We start from the raw sequence: 14,268 nt of genomic DNA, 5'->3' as shown, positions 1-14,268 counted from the left end.
AATGATTTAAGTGGCAGAAACACACATAAATCAGGCCTGCAGTGTTCTACTTTTAGGTAATTGATAGAACTTCCATTGGTTTCTGTAATTAAAGTAACAGCCTAAATTAATTTATGGCTTCCTCTTCCTTCTGCCCAACACAGAAAAATGTCAGTAGACTGAGTTCAGCTGATAGAAAGTACATGAACAGGTCTCTGTGTCACCGACACACTGGTGTAGAGACCCGTGTCTTCTTCCTTCCTCTCCAAACACCTCTTCTAATACTTTCTGGAGGAATCGCTTAAAAGAAGGATAATAAGAGCCGGGATGAGGGTGAGGCAGGAGAGAGGAGAGGGACTCACCTCGGATGAAATCCAAAGAGGTGCAAAAAAAAAAACAAAAAAAACAAAAAAAAACAAACCTCAGTAGTCAAGATAAATAATATTCTAATGTGATATTTTTAAAAATCTGAAGTAATGGAAAAAATCAACATGAAATATCAAAATTTCCATTAAGACAGGATGAGTATTACTAATTTTTTGTTTCTACCTTAGGGTCCAATATACTCAGCATAGCAGTTCTATGCTTAAAGTTTGAGAGTCTTTTCATAATAATAATTTTAATTAAAAAAAATACAATATGATTTATCCTAATTACTGGGGGGCTTTGGGGGCCACCTCCCCCTTAAATTTTGCACCCAAGGGGAGTACCTAACTGGCCTGACCCTCGTCCAGTCCTGAATGAAGGGCTGAAATCAAGAAAAATAAATAAGAGTAACAATACTAATACAAACTCATAGTTATTGAGCTCTAACTATCTGTGAGGCTGTCCTCTAAGCCTTTCACATGAACTTTCTCCTTTAATCCTCCCAAGGAAACAACGAAATATGGTTATGCCCCTTGTTCCTTGAGAAAATTCAGGATTAGAAGGATGAAGAAATTTGTCCGAGGTGACCCAGCCAAATCAACTTGGAACCCAGCCTAACTCAATCCCGATCTCAGTGGTCACCAGTCTCCACGTTTATACGCCGGCGGGTGGAAGCGGCCACATGCTCTGCTCCTGGAAATGTCCAGGCAGGGAGTGGTCAAGCGCGGCTTCTGGGCAGCCGTCCAGCTTCTGTATCCAGGCCAGCGTTGCGCTTTCTCCATCCCATCCCTGGATTGCCGGAGAGGCCGTTCTTGTCTGATTTGTGTGGCCAGGGGTTGGAAGAATTAGTCTTTAGAAGGCCAGTTAGAAAGTATTTCCAGCCTTACAGGCCATCTGGCCCTGCTTGGCAACTACTCAACTCTGTCCATAGCTTGTAAGTGGCCACGGACAGTAGGGAAATGAACAGGTGTGACTGTGCTTCCCATCACACTTTGTCGACAAAAAGAGTCTTCAGGCCACATGTGGCCCTAGGGCCCGAGTTTACTGACCCCTTTTGTTAGGCTAACGTTCTTATTTGAAAGGGCCAGACTCTGGACAGCTGGCTACCTGGGGGAGGAGATAGAAAGGAACCTTCTTTTCTTTCTTTCTAAGATTGTATTTATTTACTCATGAGAAAGACACAGAGAGAGGCAGAGACATAAGCAGGCTCCCTGCGGGGAGCCCCATGTGGGACTGGATCCCAGGGCCCCAGGATCACCACCCAAGCCGAAGGCAGACAATCAACCACTGAGCCACCCAGGCGTCCTAGGAACTTTCATAGGCCTTTTGCACTTTGTGCGATTTTTATCACCTTTCAAAACCAATAACGGGAGGTAGGCACTCTTGGAACTCACCAAAGTAAGAGATGTACATGAGTTCAGTCTAAATCGGATGGACTGGCTTAGTTTTGCTTTCAGAACAAACAACAAACAAATGTAGAGTTGGAAGCATCGTGTTGGGGCTGTTGGCTTTCTCCAAGACCTGCCCCAGTTTTCCGGGGATACATGGTGAGACCCCATATGTACTCTGGATGCCTCGTCCTGTGTCTGGGCTTCTTCTGGCTCCTCCCACATCTCCTCATACTGCTGGTCTAAAAGGTGCTCCAAGGTGGAGCCTTCTAATCAGGCATCAGTGCCTTGTTCCTTCTATGTCTGTGACTCAGTATGGTGACAACATACCTGTGTTCTCCGTGTCATCATCTTTGAAGTAATTCCTTCTATTATGTATTCATCTTACCAGTTCTTTCATGGCAGAGGGGGAGCAGGGGGAGGATTCAAATGCATTACTTCATTTAAATCATGTTTGTCAAGCTGTTTCTATATGCCGGGTACACTTCCAATGCACTATAAATGCTTCTTGAGCAAGGGGTCCTTCTTAAAAAAAAAAAAATTATTTAAATTCAGTTTAATTAAGCAAGGTGTCCTTAAGCTAGCCTCTGTAGTGTTGCATTCTTGTGAGCAAGACGTAACAGACAGACACATAATTCTAATGTCTCAGAATTGCAAACGAATTACAGCGATATTTAGGAGCCATAGCCAACAGGAGGCTTACCCACTGTTAACACGGCATTTTTAATGCCCCTAGGTCAGTCAGCTAAATATTGCCATCCTTGCCATCCTCTCACACTCTAGATTTTCCTCATTTTCCCTCATTTTATTCTCATTTTTTTTAAGATTTTATTTATGTATTTATGAGAGACGCAGAGAGAGAGAGGAGAGAGGCAGAGACACAGGCAAAGGGAGAAGCAGGCTTCGTGTGGGGAGCCTGATGCAGGACTCCATCCCAGGACCTTGGATCATGCCCTGAGCCGAAGGCAGGCGCTAAACCACTGAGCCACCCAGGCGTCCCCCTCTTTTCCTCATTGAACCCGTGTACGGGGAGATCTTGAGACACCTAGTATATCATTCTCTTCCTGTCACCTCGGTCAGAGTACACACCCATTTTTATGCCCAGGGATTGTCCAGAGCTGGACACAGCTGTGCAGCTACCACCACCACTCCCCCGACCCCTGTGTCATTCTTTCTCCATTACTGAAGCACTGTCTCTCTGCCTGGCTCCCCCGGCCCCACTTTCCCATGGCTTGACACAGCACTCTGATTTCTGGACAGGTGGTTTTTAAGAGGTTTTTACTTACACCTACATTAATTTACCTATCTCACCTGGACACCGGCTCAGTTGCATTTTTCAATCCATGCCCCACCATCGCCTCAACTGGTTTAGCGCCTCCATCCACAGCTGTGTTGGCCAACTCATAATCATAGACCACTTTATTGTGACTGTTTTGACCTCCTTAAAAAAAAAATCAGGGGGAAAGAAGCCACTAGTTGAGCAGCTTCAGTTGTTTACAGGGAAGAATCTGCAAAGAAGCAGCCACATTTCAGGCAACTGCTGTCTAGTTCTCCTGGCGCTTTGGTTATTAATCTCAATGCAGAATGGTGGCTTTCGTCTTTTGCAGATGGGGGTCTCACTTCTGCAAAAGGCTGCCAATTGCAAAAACTACCATCCCGTGGTGTGCCCCCAAACATCTTATTTGTCTTGATACTTCTTTCACAGAAATACATATGACGGATAAGGAGTCACTGGAGGATGGTTTGCTTTGTGTCAGACAGATATTAAAACAATAAACTACGTTGCCCTGGGATTCCAGTGCACACACAGCCAGAGAACAAGGCCGAGATGAGATGTTTCTGAAAGGCAGCGAGGCAGTTGTTCTGGGGAAATTCCCTGGAAACCCCAAGTCCTAGGGATAGCATTGATAGAAAGTACTTTTTAATGCTCACGTTTTTGTAAGAAGACCAACAAGCTGCCTGGTGCATGCCTACCTTCCACTGGCCCCTGGCAAAGGTGAGCAAGAAACCCTCCAATGGGTTGAGGAGCTTAATTTGTTTGAACACTAATCTGTACTTCATTTACTTTCTCAAGTCAATAATGAGATTTAAAATGGCGGGGGGGGGGGAGCCCCCACCCATTGTGAGTTCAGACTGAACATGAAGTTTTCAGGGGCCAAAAATAAGATCCTGTTTGGTTCCAGGGATATAAAAGGGAGCAGCTTGATGCATTGGGGCAGGCATGTGCGTTCCTGGGGGGATCTGGTTTTGTGAACTGGGCCAAGTCCTTTAAGTCTGCTCGGCTGGAAACGAACAGCTTAGAAGAGGGAGGATAGAGCATCCAGTGACGTGTAGTCCAAGCTCTGGAATGGGGGTTCTTGGTGCTTCCTGCATAGAAATTTGTCCAACCACAGAAGTGGCCCCCTCCTCCCCTTGCCTTATTTCTTTTCAAAAGCAAATCACCCCGTGTGGGGCAAAGAATCACAAAAAGAAGCTGAGCTTGACCTCCCAAGGAAGGGAGAAGATCCTGGCATAGTTCATTCAAGCACGATAATTTAAACGCTTGCTTTGCTTCAAAAACACCACTTTCTTAAATCGTGTTTTCATTTATGTAAAAGTAGTGTCATGCCAAAAGCTATTTTATTGCTACTGGAGAATTTGGGAGGGGGGGTGTTAACAAAATGCAGTTTTTAGGACCAAATAACACACCACATGTTTTCAATCTGTCTCCTTGGGTTTTGTTTGCATGCAGTGTAGACTCTTGATGCCTAATTGCTTTTCATGTAAAAACAAACATACCAGAACCACTTCTGTGGGCACACCTGCCGAAGGATGTATATCATGCCCACCCGTAGTCATTGCTACTGGAGTCTAAGAAGCATTTCCCAAAGGTTCATTTTTGCTGGCAAACCCCAGTTCCCTGTATTTGGTTTTACAAAATTCTTCTTGGGCAACAGTGTATTTAGTGACAAGACCTGGATTCAGGCAGAGATAGGTCTACACTATCACTAGCAGCTTGACCTTGGCCAAGTCTAATTGCAATGAGCATACTCGTGAATACCTACCCACTTGTGAGCATCCTTGTGTGAAGAGCCATTCAGATTGCTTGAGGCACCATAGCTCCTCAGACAGATGGCTACACGTTCCCTTTCTCTCATAAGCTATCTTCTCCGGGACATTTTAAAAGTTCACTGAAGAAGCTGGTCTGGACGTTTTATATCACTCTATTGAGGGGACAACCTATTTCCAAATGGTTCTCCTTTAATCTGCTATAGATGAGAGTTTAGGGAAGGTTCCAGCGCAGATATCAGGCAGGTGATCCATAGGTCCAGATGACACCTGTCCTCAGGGTTGGCATGGGGCATGATTCAGAGGAGTGGGAGTTAGCATTCCAAATGTGGAAGCTGACTCTCAAAATCAGATGGCCCCAACACCGACCAGCTATACCCACAGCAGAGGCTGGAAGTGAAGTGAAGGAGGCATTTGCATCATGTACCCATCATCCTGTGAGCCACCGTCAGCCCCCTCTGAGGGCTTCACGTGCAGGAGCCACGGAGGCCTCAGATAACCATGGGAAATCCATCCCAGCATATGAAGCTAATTTATCTCACTCGCCTTGTTTCCTACCTGGAGGGGCAACTCACCGGGCTTCCAGTTTCAGCCAACCTGTTAGCCAGATCGCGAATGATTTCACAATTGAAATTTCGCTGGGTACGTGCACTCGATAACGTAATTAACTTATAGAAGTTATTCGCCTTCCCCCCACCCCCCATGGCTACCTGATAAAAACCAAATCGACACCGGCACAGGTTTTGTCAAATGGATCGATTATGGCAAATCGCTTCATCCAAATTAAAAGAGGTCTCAGCATCTCGAGGCCCTGTCTCCAGTGTCCCTTCAAATGACAGCACCTTTGCAAGTGCCTCCCGTGAGCCCGCTAAATTAAACCCTCCAAGACTGAGATTCAGTCTCGTTGTGCTGAGTGCAATGTTACGGAAGCCTTGCCCGGGGTGGGTATTGTCAATAATAGTAGACGGATCGCAGATGTGTCCTCCGCACAGTAAGTGCATCTCTGCGCATTTGACTGCCATGGCCCTCACCATGCGTGTCTCTTGGATTAATCAGACCATTTGTAGCCTGGGAGAAAAGAGACAACAGCCAGCTTCGGGAGGTAAGCGGGAATAATGTGGCAATTAGTTAAAAACCAAGGCTGCTGTCCTCATTCAAAGACCTAACGATGAAAGAATATTTGCGTGAGCATGGTCTCTGGGTTTTGTTGCTTCTTTTTGCATTTGTTTTTTAAGTTAGGAAACCTTTCTGCTTTGGGAACAGCAGACTCACTGCTCAGAGTAAATCGTCCCTGTGTGTTCATTGCATTTGGTTTTCTCTATTTTTTTTATTCCTGGGTGACTCATCCATTTCCTTTCCAAGGAAGAGACCGTTTCTAACCGAGTTATGAGTGAAGTGATGTTTGATAACAATATAAATTAATTGATTATATACAGAGAAAAGGGTAACATCCCAAATATTAGGAATGTTTTCTATGCAGATCTCTCAAATCCTGGAGAAAATTTCTCGTTGAAGTCACTTATAAGGAGCTCATTATTTTGATAGTAATTAGGTTTGTGTATAGAACACCATGCTTGTGTACCCCAGGTCCCCACTGCTGGGGGAGTCCACTTCCCCAGTATTTTTGGATTGTGTGCAGCTTCCCCTGGCTCCCATCCAGATGTGGAGATAAGCCCCAGTGGAGAAGGAAAACAGCTTGCTTTGGACTCTTATCGGGAACATAAATCAGTAGTGATCTCTGTGGCCTGCATCCAATTAGTAAAAAAGGAGCAAAGCCCTTCCAGGTGTCTTGAAATCTCAGAACATAAATATAGAACAGAAGAAATTGCACCTGCCCTCCCGCCTGCTTCTACCCCCTGCCCCCAAACAAGTTGCCTATTGAGGTCTCAGGGAGGCTTGTCAACAGATTCCCCTGCAAATTAAGAATTTAATTTGGGACTTCTTGATTGTGGTACGGATACAAGGAGAGGATGGAGCAGCTTGCATGGCTACAGGAGGCCCTAGGAGGGCGGTGAGAGCTGAGAGCCTCTAAGGCACATGGAGAGATTGGACCTAGGAGTTTTCGCCCGGAGCCGGCATGGGATGCCTTGGTCCCTGTTGAGCTGGGTGCTGGCTGGGTGCAGAGCGTTGGGTGAGTTTCTGGGCTGCTGTGCATCTTTCTGCCCCTCCTCCCCACAAAGTGAAGGTAACAGTAATACCTGGTTCGTATAGTTTCGTGAGGATTTATAGTTAACCTTTGGGTCTGGCGGTCACCAAGTGTCAGTAAGTAGTAGCTGATTTGTCACACAGTCGGATCTCCTCTCTCTGATAACAGAGAATGGGAGGTTGGTCTTTTGGCAGCTCTTCTCCAGTGAAGCTGGGTGTCTCATCACCCAGGTCCTCACTAAACCAGACCGTCCCCTGGTCTAAGCGCCGTTCATCGGCAGCGTGGTGGCAACTCTTACAGGTTCAAGGACTGCCCCCCCATTTTCCCTCTGTAGCCGGACGACTGTGACATTCTGACGTCATCTGACGTATTAAACATTTCAGGGGCACCAGGTGGCTCAGTGGTTGAGCATCTGTCTCCCTTTGGCTCAGGTCGTGATCCCTTTGGGGTCCTGGGATCGAGTCTCACATTGGGCTCCCCGGAGGGAGCCTGCTTCTCCCTCTGCCAGTGTCTCTGCCTCTTTCTCTGTGTGTCTCATGAATAAATAAGTAAAATCCTCGAGGTCAATAAATCCAGCTCGGGCAGTCCAGCCAGTACGGTGTCACCGTCTTTTTTTGTTTGTTTGTTTTTCCCCTTCAAATGATGTGCTTCTCCCTCCAAGTTCTTGCCGAGTCCTTCGCCACATCCCAATCAGACCTAGAACGGCCAAGAAACTTCTGGCTAATTTGGATTTGACTGAAACTTTTGTACCACGACGCTGTGTAGAGAGATTCAATTATGGTGCGCAATGTTTTGTGAGTAACTACCACCCATAAAAAGTTAATTAATCAGGGCTGTGTCAATTTCCTCGTGCCATGTCAATTTGCTGCCAGGTAATTAATCACTAATCACCCACCAAGCAGCAGGCTGGGGGGACAATCCACGAGCCATTTATTGTCTTCTCCCAAATAAATAGCACACGCAGCCAGGAAGAAACACATCTTGCCTTTCATAATATTTTTATCGACACTTTTGCAAGTTGTAATAGACTGCAGCAACAAGCAGCTGCAGTTCAATGGGATATGAATATTAAGGAAACAAATGAGCGGAGATTTATAGGACATTGCGTTTCTGTTATGTCAGTTTTGAGATTAAACCCAGCAAATGAACGGTGAAAAATTACTCTTCCATGTGGGGAATGGTGATTAGACTTGTACATTAATTAGAAATTTTTGTTTTCCTATTCAATGCATCTCAAATGAGGATGTCCTATATGGAACTGTTTGTCCAAAATGTAGATTTATTCACTCCTAAACAGCAGTATTTAATACCAACATGCATTTTGAAATGAAACGAGAGTCAGTCTCAAATGTGTGTTTCAGGGGTAGATATAGGAGAATACGAGAATCAGAGATTCCAACCAATTAAGTGGCTATTTTGGTCTTTTTGTAAATGACTGCATGGGTGGGTGGAACATCCCGTTTCTCGCCCGAAACCTTGAAATGGCTGAATTTTTTAACAAAATTGAAAGCCTTTCCGTTTTTGTTTTGACCTAGAACTAAATGTGCTCCATCGTATGACATTTCCCGTTTAATGTCATTTAGAGATAGTGACCTAGTTGTGTATAAATTCTGCTATAAACCAATCTGACGTACGTAGGAGATTCATTTTGAAAAACTAAGCGAACGTTTTTGTCATTTGGAAAAAAATAATACCCCCCCCTCTTTTTTTACACTATTCATTGTGATGTTTATCACACAATGCTCTGCCTCTGAAATTGAGCTGTAGCTGGCTGTGTATGCCATCTCGGTACGTTACCTATTATGCCCCTTCTTAATTTACGGTCCCGCACATGGAGCAGGAGTTCCCCCAAGGGGAACCCTGCAGAACCGTGAACCTGCTGCTGAAAGCACGTCTGCACCCCCAGAATTGTGTGAGGGACTATTTCCGACCATAAATTACCCACAGGACGATTCAACCCCAAATTAGCATGGGCATCTCAGTGTCTTCCACCAGCCAAAAGATGGGCAAAGGTGGCATCGTGGCACAAAGAGAGAAGAGGGGGACAAAGAGAAGCCCTCTCCTCCATTCTGATGGAACACCTTTTCCGGGGCATCTGGCAACCTCATGCAAATTCAAACCAGCGCACAAATGCAAAGAATAATTGCCCATTACTGCGGCTGTATATTTTTATGGCTTTGATGCAGAATCTGCCCCCCTGTTGGCTTTTGCATCTGCTACTCTTCCATCTTTCCCAAAGCTCTAAAACTTTAATATGCACTTTATAACCCTCAAGTATTTTCCACTGGTTTTGTGTTTCTTCTTTTGGGATTTCCGGGCTGGTGAGATGATCTCATTTGTGTTTATTTCGAAGGTAAGCACCATATTCATAAAAGAGACAGAGGGGGAGAACACACGTTTGTCACTGTAAATACACTGAGTGCAGAGCTCAGAGAAGGTGGGAGGTGGGGGCTGTGCCTTTGATGGGAGACAGGCAGTAAGCAGTTGACACTTTGGTAAATGGCCCATTTGGCTGGTTGATACACCCACACATCTTCCGTTTAAAAATGTTGATTTGCCTTGATACTTGAGCACATCACAGCATGCCTCTTGTTACATCCCTAAAGTTTCCATTTCATTGAGTTCCATGGTATACAACTCCTCATGCCCAAGAACCGAGTGGGTTATTCTACTAACACTCCCCCCAAAATATGCTATGGGTATAAATCTAGCTGAAGGCCAGGAGTGGGTAGGCAGGGAATGTTGATGTGTCAACAAGATGCGCAATTGGTACTTGCTCCAAAAGCTCTTGCCCTGTTTTCTTTGAGAGAAACTCATTTTTAGCTTATGAGCTAAATCCAATTTTCGTTGCAGTGATACCAGATTTTTCACTTTGATTCATGCTGGATAAGGTTTAAGAGGGAACCTTTCCAGTATAATGAACCTATGTTGTTGTTGTTGGTCTTTTTTTTCCCCCTTCTTCCCTTGTCTCCTTCATGCCAACGACTAAGGATTTATACTGTATCCTCAAAGCAACCTGAATACTTTGCATTGTTCCCCAATGATGGTCTCTTTACATATTTATTAACTGGGAGTTCAGCTAAAAAAAAAAATCAAACTCCAGCACTAGGGGTTTAGAAATGCCTATAATTTGGTGTCTCTTCTTTCTAACACTGTTCTTTCATTAACAAAGAGGCTTTTACAAACATGGGACATGGTGACAGGTTTATGACTTTTATTAACATTGATTTACTCCGTTCCAGAAAGAGCGAGGATGTTGTGAGTTTCCATTTGGCATTTTTTTGCATTAGATTTATTAAACATTTATTGCCCACTTACTGGATCCAAACTCCTGAACTAGGGCATTGATAGACAATGTGATAACATTGACTCAACAACAGAAAGGTGTCATATCCCAACCTAAGCCCCTAATTGAGATGTCTTCTTTCTATGTGGTTCAAGGATAAAGCCATTCCAGTCTTGTTTAATCTGTATCTGAATCATCTGTCTAGGTAATTGCTTCAAATATGCATTTAACCGTGTCCCGGCACCAACAGGCCAATGCGCATGGTAGGCAAATCAGTTCCTTCCATCCTAAGAATCTAAAGGAAGTTTAACCAACAGTTGTTAGGTGTTAGTTTGGTTTGGTTTTAGCCGTGGAATTGGCCATTTGTCTTAATGGTGAGCGAAGAGAGCCACTCAGAATCCTAAACCTCCTCTGGCGAAAATGAGGAGAAACCTAGAAAGCTCAGCTATGGATTGGAGGAGTTAGGGATTCTAAAGAGTGTTCTATCCCATTGTTCCTTGTTGCACACACGTATTGCACTCAGAGACTGAGATTTGCTGGATTGCCAGAGAGCATGGTCTGGGTCTGTGTGACAGAAGGAACCTGACCCCACAGGCCCTTCCAGACGTATCAGTGCCTAGGGCGGGTGGTGGGTGGGGTGGAGTTTGAGTCCTGCTTTTCCCCAGGACAAGAACCCGGCTGCCATATCCTGACAGTGCAGCCACTGTGAATGGAACGTGAATTTCCATGAACTCAGGGTTTTGCAGTCATTCCAAGTACAATACTTTTGCCCAAGTCCTCTCCCTTCTTATCAAAATCACACATATCCCGAGTGTGGTTGCCATTCTGGGGCCAGCGCAGCACCTGTAGGTACGACTGTAGAACTGACTTTCATAGGGATCATGACTGAGATCCAACTGTGCTGTTAGCCTACTGCGTATATGCAAATCCCGAGCAGAGTGTTTTGTAGAGAGGGCAATGTTCTGGGAAATGGAAGGTGAGGAGGCAGTAGGGCTGCTGTCCTGGAAGGAGGGAGACTAACCTTGGTTAGTCTAAAGGGTATCCAGGCACCTGCTATGTGCTGAGCGCTCTTCTGAATCAATAGGCAGAGGGGTCTCTGCCCTCAGCAAGTTGACCTTCTAGCAATAGCCAGAGTCCTTCTCTTTGGTTTCTGTCTTCCAAGGTCCCTGATTGCTAGCACCCCCGGGGAGCTTTGTGGCAGCTCTCTTCCAAAAGAGATTAAAACAAAGTAGGGAGGGAGGATGGAAGGAAGGAAAAGAGGACCAGAATAAGAAAGAAGAAAATGTTCATTAATCATGATGACTACCTGGAGGCTTCATAAGGGGACTCCTTGGCAGCCCGAGACTGGTAGCAAAAAAGAAATAGCTGAGCAAACCACCCATCCGGGGGACACCCATGCTTCCTGCACGAAGCCTCTGGTCCAGAGCAGGAACTGAAGAACCTCCTTATTTTGCCTGAGGGCACTTGGCCTCCCAGAAAAGCGAGGTTGACGTGTTGTCCTTCTTGTGTTCCCTTAACAAAATAAGAACCCCTCTCGGAGGAACCCCAAAGGCCTTGCTCTGAGACCTGTAGCTGCCTTCTCCTGCCTCTGGAGGGACCTCTTCACTCCCCACCGCCCCTGCAGCCAAGGGGCACGACCGCAGTCCCAGCTCTACACTTCCAGCAGCTTGTGTTGTCTCCACTCTGCTGCCGAGCTTCTGTTTCATGTTGTATCTCAACATCTAAATCCTCCAAGAATTATTGTAAAACCTGCTTGTCGCTGAGAGGGATCTGGTCTCACTCACTCTGCTCTGGAGCCGGCGATAATGAATGGGTCAGCATAATTACCGTGTCTCCTCACACAGGCAGCCAGCTGTTCTGCCAGATTGTGAATTTTTCATTTTCTTTATTTCAAAATCCAGGGCGTTCCTATGAAAACTCAATATTTGAACTGTGGCGAGATAGAGTTGGGAGTCAAAGCTACGCTCCCTCATTTCCTCGCCAGTCCTGAAGCAAACATCGCCTATCTCGTTACTTCTGGGCCTTTATGGTGTTAGGACTTAGGGGCTTTCCCCATGAAGGTTGACACCTCCCTGCAATGTCAAGCACATGTGTTGAAACACAAGCCCAGGGGCAGTGGGGGTGCGTAGGGGCCGGCAAGCTGAGGGTTAAGTACAGCTGTGTGATTGGACTTTAACAACAATATTAAAAAAAAAAAAAAAAAAAAGGTTTAAAAATAACCTGTATGGTCTTTTCAGACATCAATGGGAAGATAAAAATCATTCTGACTCGGTTCTACAATCCCAGCATTTTACCCTCCTCCGTCGTGAGAGAAAGATGTGGAAACCATGAGGACACAGGGATCATTCCTGATGATAGCCAGTCGGTCTACACTTTGGGTCCAGGGGTTCCATTGCAGTCTATGTGGGTCTAGGAGGTATATGGAATTGGGGATGGCTTTGGTGGGAGACCCCCACCCCCCTTGCCTCCCCATCCCTTGCCACCCCCCTTGCCTCCCCATCCCTTGCCACCCCCCAAGCAGCTAGGATTTGGTGTGTCCGAGGGCCCCATGGCTAATGGACAGATGGAATGGAGATCCTGCTCCTGAATGTGGTGGTAGGAAGGAGAGAGGCCTCCCCACACACACACATCCTTAGCAATTTGGATGTAAGCTGGAGGCAACTTCATCACAACCTGAAACACAACATCCTACGAGGGGTGAGGTGCTCCCCCAAATGGAGCTCCTGGAGAGCGGAGATTACCTCCCCTTGGGGTAGGATGTTCTGAGCCTCTGTGCTCATGTCACGCCTGAAGAAACTGTCCCTCCCAGCCCTGCCTGTCCTTTCAAACACTGCGTGAGCTCCCAGGGGAGTGGGGGTGCTGTGCAGGGGAGGAAACCCTTGCCACCCTGCTTCCTTTTTCCCATGTCTCCCTCCCTCTGGAAAGCTCCTGTTGGGTCAGGGTCAAGGAAGGGTGGTTGGCCAGAGTCTGTCCATCACTTGGCCTGCCCACAGCCTCCAACTCCACTCTCTTGTGTACGTATTGAAGCCCCCCTTACATTCATCTGGGTGTCCAATATTTAGAACCTACTGTTAATGAAATCAGGGAGCTTCTGCTGACTTGGGGAGGCAGAAGCAAAGACGGATGGGCTGGGGGACGCCTGGAGGCACCTGCCAGATGATAGGGAGAAGGTAACACATGGACTGAGCCTCTTCCCAAAACTGATACCTGCAAGAGGCTGGCTGTTCTGGGCCTTTAAAACAGATCTCCTGCCACAGCGGATCCCCCAGTGTGATTTCCCAGAAAAGCGTGTCCTCCCGGGGATGTGGTTTGGGCGCCCGGCCTGCGGTTTGGTGGGATGGCAGGCCCGGAGCTGGCATGGCGAGAGTCAGGCAAGTAAAAAGGGCAGAAGTGGTTTCCCGAAGGCTTCCTGGGCCCCAGGGTGTCAGGACCTGCAGACCCCCAGAAGGAGGTCCATCCCAGGCAGAGGCAAGAGAATGAATTATCAGGGGTCTCTGGCATCAGGCTTCCTTTCCCTCTCGACTCCTCAGCGAGCCATCCTACTCCGAGAATTCTACTCCAAGGAGGAAAACTCAGCCCCACACCCTCTTCCTAGGAGTTGAGTTCCCAGACTGTCTGTAATCACGGTTCTCGTCTGCATCTTAAAAGCTGTTAAATGGTTTGGGGGCTGACGGGACACCATCGGTAACCATTTGTTTCTTTCCACACTTGCCATGCATGCATGTGCCTGTGGAAACACTGTGTTGCCATTAAAAAATAAGTACAAGCCATATATGTACTTAAAGGAGAATGTGGGAAATAAATAAAAACAGGATGGGGAAAGCAATCAACAGACAACACCCAGTTCAGCCCCAGAGAGAACTAGGAACACCCCAAAACGTGTGCATGTGTATACACAGGCATATACGTGCACGTATGACCGTGCATGCGTACAGTCCCACACAAGCCTGCACGCATACACACCATGTATGTATGGTCCATACACACCATGGCCATGCATGGTCCCGTACACGTGCACACGCGTGTGGGCATCCTACATGTACATCATGTGCCCA

The 14,268-nt window shown here is 46.4% G+C and overlaps 1 protein-coding gene across 15 annotated transcripts in view; it reads left to right on the top strand.

Moving 5' to 3' along the window:
* Positions 1–14,268, top strand: part of RBFOX1 (RNA binding fox-1 homolog 1) — a 2,034,214-nt gene that overhangs the window by 1,962,153 nt on the left and 57,793 nt on the right. The gene's annotated exons all lie outside the window — the stretch shown is intronic.

The sequence above is a fragment of the Canis lupus genome, chromosome 6 (genome assembly GCF_011100685.1).
Source record: "Canis lupus familiaris isolate Mischka breed German Shepherd chromosome 6, alternate assembly UU_Cfam_GSD_1.0, whole genome shotgun sequence".
NCBI classification, from domain to species: domain Eukaryota; kingdom Metazoa; phylum Chordata; class Mammalia; order Carnivora; family Canidae; genus Canis; species Canis lupus.
This window is presented reverse-complemented; position numbering and strand designations above follow the sequence as displayed.